Raw genomic sequence first — 5,324 nt, forward strand, 5'->3', positions numbered from 1 at the left:
CTGGGATTAGGGACCCAGCCTGGGTCTTCTTAACTAATTGCATTTTTTGCCATGATCATATTTTCAAATAGGGTCACTTTCTGAGGTTCTGGGGTTTAGGACTTCAAGATAAGAATTTGTGGAGGAACGCAATTAAAATCATAACGAGTGCTACAGTGTATTCCATTGTATGAAATAACCACAATTTATTTTATTCATTCTCCTGTGGGTGGATATTTGGTAATTTCCACTTTGGGCCATGCTATCCGGGGACAAGGCTTGATCCTTGACAAAAGAGTAAAGAGCATGAAGTTTGTCTTTGATGTTGCCCTCCTATCCTAGGCTTTCCACAGAATATTTTCTTCCTGCTTCAATGCATTTTTCCCCTGGCAGGTTTTATCCTGTTATAATTTAATAACAATAAGATTTGCTGATTTGGTCTTTGGAAGTTACTCTTCTGCCCAAGATTCTCTTCAGAGGGAGATTCCGAAAGACCAGAGAGTATTGAAACTTAATGGAATGAATCTCTACCCTTGAACTCCAGGATGTGGGAAATTTTTGGAAGGATCCTGGCATGCATTTTCCCCAAATCAAACAGAAAAACCAGTGGAGACTCTCATTACACAATATGACCCAGATATAGCATGTTAAAGGATATCACGGGATAAAATAACAATAGATGCATCAGCTGTTGCCACAATAATAAAAAAAAATCCACCTCAAGTATCAGTAGCTTAGAACAATAATAATTTATTCTCACAGGTCTGAGTGTTGACTGCAATTTGCCTGAGCCAGGATGGACTTTTCATTCAGGCTACAGGGTCAATTCAAGTCTGCTCTCACATGTATTTGTTCTGAGGCCTGATTTCCAAGGGCAAGGGAAAGCCAAGGTTAGTGTGCAAACACATTTCAACCCTCACATCATTTCAACACTTAACTGATTAAAGTAAGTCACCTGACCAAGTAAATGTAAGTGGAGCAGAGGTATATCCCTCCCTCGGAGAAGAGGAAAGTAAATATTTGCGGAATAATAAGGTGATCTATCACAAAAAGGATGAGAAAGTTCTATAGTCAGATGACATGAAGTAGAGATAGAAAAGAGCAGAAAATATTTGCCTCTGTCATGATGATTTTTCTCAGATAAGCTAAGGATTTCCAGGCTGGACATCATTCCTCTCTAATGAGCTGACAAGATATAATGATGGTTTATTAGTTTGCTAAGGCTGCCATAAATACCACAGACTGGGTGGCTTATGCAACAGAAATTTGTGTCACAATTTTGGAGGCTAGAAATTCAAAATCAAGATGTTGACAGGGTTGGCTTCTCCCGAGGCCTCATTCCTTGGCTTACAGATGGCTGTCTTCCGCCTGTGTCTTCACACGGTCTTCCCCTTATGTGTATCTGTCAAAATTGCATTTTCTTATAAGAACATTAGTTGTATTAGATTAGGGTCCACCCTAATGACTTTATTTAAATCTAATTACCTCTTTAAAGACCTTATTTTCAGGGTTTCCTGGGTGGCTCAGTTGGTTACGCATCCAACTTTGGCTCAGGTCATGATCTCACCAGTTCATGACTTTGAGCCCCACATCGGGCTCTGTGCTGACAACTCAGAGATTCTGTGTCTCTCTCATTCTCTGCCCCTTCCCTGCACCACCCCTCCCCCTCTTACATTCTATGTCTTCTTAAAAGTAAATAAACTTAAAAAAAAACACCTTATTTCCAAATACAGTTAGAGTCTGAGATACTAGTAGTTAGGATTGCAACAAATAAAATTTTGAAAGGGTGAGCCCATATAGGGCTCAGGAAGTAAACAGAGGTGGGTTTGAATCTTGCACCTACCACTTACACACTGGATGGCCACCTCTCCACACTCCTAGATTTTTCACATCTACACTTGGAGACCATAATCTCTCCTCAGCAGATTGCTTTGCCATTGCTTTCAGGAGTCAATGAGATAATGCACATAAAATGCTATCACAGTGTCTGACACCATGTTCAAAGTGTTATAAAACTCACAGATAACCATTACTGTTGCTATTATTATTTTAGTATTAAAATATTGTAACAATAAGGCGTATTCTAAGCCAGACGCTTCACATAACATATAATGGGTTTATAAAATAATGTAATATAAAAATCACTTTGTAGTTTAACTCATGTAACCTTGGGTGCAACCATATACTTCAGTTTTAAAAAAGTCACTTGGCAGTATCAATGAAAATAATATATTTTATTTTGTAGCCCAGCAGTAAGCCCTAATTACTCTTATGCCTTTTTATACTCTTAGACCCTGCAAAGGTCTTCTGAGTGAGGTGTGCACATCATTATGTTGATTTTGCAGCCGAACAAACTGGGCACAGGTAAGTGTAGTGATTTGACTGTCAACGTGGAGCTAGCAGAAGATCAGTTACTCCTAGAATCCAGTCTTTTCCTACAAGCTTGGCTCACAGATCCACAGTGAGCAGACTTCACTCCTTTCTTTGCTTTGATGATCATATACAGTTTGATTGGAAACCTACACTATAATTTCACAGTGATTACATGCCCCTGAAGATCATTTTGTAAGTAAATGTTTTGAAACCAAAGATAATCATTGTTATATGACCGTAGCCCTTTTTCTTATGCCATATTCTCTACCAAGAATTTAACCAAGCTAAAGTTACATTTGAGAGTCCCAGTAGCTGGCTCTAGGCTCTGATCTGCATTCTGGAACGCTAATTTCATCAGCTCTATGGAGATGAATTACTGTTTCCTGGCCTCCGAAATAACCTCTACCCTTTCCACTTGAGTGTATATACAAAGAAAGCTGCCACAGGGCTCTCTACACAGGCTCTCTCAAACATAACACGCTAGCATGAATCAAAACAAAGGCCTTGTATGATGGATTGTTCAAATTGGAACAAACTGGATGGGTCCAGAAGCTCTGAAATATGCTCCTGATATCCAGACATACCAAATGTTCTCTTTTTCACAGAAGCTTCCTAATTGCTTGGCTATATAGTCTCTAGGGACATCTCCAGATTTAAGAAACTTCTACTCCAGGTTAGTGGCTCAGAGCTACCCTACCTACTAACTGTGGAGGGCAATCATAATCATGGCCTCCTTTAGTTCTCTATTGACAAGCAAAGCAATAAAATACAGTACAAAACAGTAATAGTGACCCATGTTCTGGGTAATCTACATTTACCGCATTTTCCAATTTGCCTGAAATTTTTATAAGGAGTGATTAAAATTTAGATTATGCCCATTTTTATTTTATTTGTTTATTTTGATATTTTAGAGAGACAGAGAGTGTGTGTGAGCAAGGGAGAGAGAGAGAGAGAGAGAATCTCAAACAGGCTCCACACACAGCTTAGAGCCTGACATGGGGCTCAATCCTATAACCATGAGATCATGACCTGAGCCAAAACCAATAATCAGTTCAACTGACTGAGCCACCCAGGCACCCCCAGATTATGCCCAGTTTTAGAGCTACCAAGTGAAGAAAGAATTCTTTACCCAAGAGCCTATCCTGCTTGCTCATAAGTCCCAGAAGAAAGGGCAAAAGAGAAACATCTTGACAGTCACATCTGCCTTTTGCATTTGACAATAAAGTATATTCATCTGCTGCCATTTTTCCAGAGTCACAATATAAAAAGTGACATTCTTTTTTAGATAATACAAAAAGAGCTTATGGCTTAAATTGCTTCAATCTCTGTCACTTATTTCTCAGAGTCCAGTCTCACTTACCTGTGGTTATGGGGTAAAACTCATCTGGAACACATAATGTTTATATTGACTTGCCTTTTTATTCCAAATTCACTTTCTGGTGTAAAAACAAAGCTTTTCTAGGCTCAGTAATATTTTTCACTCTTTTCGTGGCAATGGTTTTTAGAAACAGAAATGATAGCAGTTTCCATAGACACATTTCCCAATAAACTTGTCATCAAAAGTTCTCAAAGAGCTCACACTAATCACTTTCAGCCATTCCTTCCATGCAAATGAGGAAGCTTTGAGATTACCTGAGCTGTGTCTGCAGTGGATTCAGCGGCCAAATCTACAATAATATTGTGTTTGTTTTCAAAGGATTAAAGAAGCCCCTTCTATAATTCCTGAGTATTGGTAACATCAGGGGAGCAGCTTTTCCAGAAGACAAGAGGAAAAAGAGGAAAACATCTCTGTCTGAAGCAGGAAAAACAAAGAAAAAGAAGCATCATCATTACAACAGACTTAGGATAAGATACAATTTAAGATGCTTAACAGCTGATCGTGTGCTCATTTGAGTCTGGTGGATATCGCCTTGAGCAGTGAACTACTGAAATTGAGAGATAATGAACAATGGAGAGAATTGAAATGAAAAGTTAAACCCTTGCATGTGTGTGGATGTCTTTCTGTGTGTGTGTTTTCTTCAAATGGGCAAACCAGCTTGTACTTTCTTTCATCTGAAACCTGCGCTGGCACAGGGTTGTCCTTACAGAACTCCGGATGAACTACTTAGGTGGGATTTCTGGACGGGTTGCTGGAAATGTGATCCCAGTCTGCCCCCTGATTTCCTGTGTAACCTGGAGACCTTAATCTCTGTACCCTGTTTCCTCATCAGTAACTGTATTCAAATGAGGGAAGGTAAGGGAGTCATACGGAGGTCAAGAGGGTAAAGGAGGACTATAAGGCATAGCTGAAAGAGTGGTAACGTAGATTGCCTGAATAACTCATCAAGTCTGAATGGGCCACACAGTTTTGCAGAGGAGAATTCACTGTTAAAAGTAAGAAAGAGAAGAGATTCTATAGGTACATCTATTCATTTATCCCCAACCCATTATATTATTAAAACTTAGGCCCTGAAGAGGACACAGAATAGAGAGTGGTATGCATTTCTACGTCTCCATGACGCTTTCTCCCAGGCTGTAAGCAGAGGAGTAAGAGTGAGAAGGTTATTTAAATCAGTTTACTTTCTTTTTTTATTTTTTTTTTTTAACACTTATTCATTCTTGAGAGAGAGAGAGAGACAGACAGAGAGAGACAGACAGACAGACAGACAGAGCATGAGCGGGGAAGGAGCAGAGAGAGAGACACACAGAATCTGAAGCAGGCTCCAGGCTCTGAGCTGTCAGCACAGAGCCTGAGGTGGGGCTTGAACTCACTGACCATAAGATCATGACCTGAGCCAAAGTCGGATGTTCAACCTACTGAGCCACCCATGTGCCCCCAAATCAGTTTACTTTCTTAATGTGACTATGAAACAGTGGTTTTTAAGCCCACCTGTGCAATGGATCTCATGTGTGGACTCTATATTTAAACTACTAAGAATTTCTGAGGTACTCTTAATGTCCACAGGTAATTCTGACCAAAATTTAAAAATATT

General features: G+C 39.6%; 1 long non-coding RNA gene across 1 annotated transcript; it reads right to left on the reverse strand.

Annotated features, from left to right (window-relative positions):
- Window positions 1-365: 365 nt before the first annotated feature.
- LOC120235139 lies at window positions 366-4,139 on the reverse strand. Its single transcript, XR_005529313.1, has 2 exons — window positions 3,985-4,139; window positions 366-1,381 (listed from the first exon to the last, which is right to left on the reverse strand). It is a non-coding gene; the product is annotated as an uncharacterized LOC120235139 (long non-coding RNA).
- Between the last annotated feature and the right edge of the window lie 1,185 nt (window positions 4,140-5,324).

This window comes from Hyaena hyaena, unplaced genomic scaffold, assembly GCF_003009895.1.
Source record: "Hyaena hyaena isolate Hyena2069 unplaced genomic scaffold, ASM300989v1 scaffold_122, whole genome shotgun sequence".
NCBI classification, from domain to species: domain Eukaryota; kingdom Metazoa; phylum Chordata; class Mammalia; order Carnivora; family Hyaenidae; genus Hyaena; species Hyaena hyaena.